The following is a 547-nucleotide window of genomic DNA, read 5'->3' on the forward strand; positions in this document are numbered from 1 at the left end:
AGAGAAAATTAATTATTATAAAAAAAATTTAATGACACAAATAACAAAATTTTAATTTTTTGTCATTATTATTACTGTATGTTAGTCCAATGACTAACATACAGTTAAGTACTAGACAGTTTCCCTTGTGCAAGTGTATGGGTCCAACAAACAATATAGTATCTGGACTCTCTAAGATCTGGATAAAAACTATCAAAACACATATTAGAAAAGTAACCTTTATGAATGAAACATATCTGATACATAATAAAACTAAAATAACCAATTTGTAAAACATATTGTGCCATAAGGACTGTAAAAAGAGTATGCAAAAATAAACTGCAAAAGGGCTGGTATATTTCCTTCTCCAACTACCAAAATCCTAACCCCTAAATCACACAGCCTAAGGGTATTGGGTGGTTTCTGTTTCCCCAGATTTTCAAGGCAGGAGATATCAGCTCTGCTAAAAACCAACTGCACTGATGACTCCTCTTTGCCTAATATTAAAAGCTAAAGGTCTAGGTCAATCTCAGTCAACTTATCTGTTCATCAAATTTATCTGTTTTTA

At 31.4% G+C, this 547-nt stretch overlaps 1 protein-coding gene across 9 annotated transcripts in view; it reads right to left on the reverse strand.

The window, feature by feature from the left end:
• Window positions 1-547, reverse strand: part of LOC119591560 (protein kinase C and casein kinase substrate in neurons protein 1-like) — a 62,778-nt gene that overhangs the window by 12,642 nt on the left and 49,589 nt on the right. The gene's annotated exons all lie outside the window — the stretch shown is intronic.

The sequence above is a fragment of the Penaeus monodon genome, chromosome 28 (assembly GCF_015228065.2).
Source record: "Penaeus monodon isolate SGIC_2016 chromosome 28, NSTDA_Pmon_1, whole genome shotgun sequence".
Classification (NCBI taxonomy): Eukaryota; Metazoa; Arthropoda; class Malacostraca; order Decapoda; family Penaeidae; genus Penaeus; species Penaeus monodon.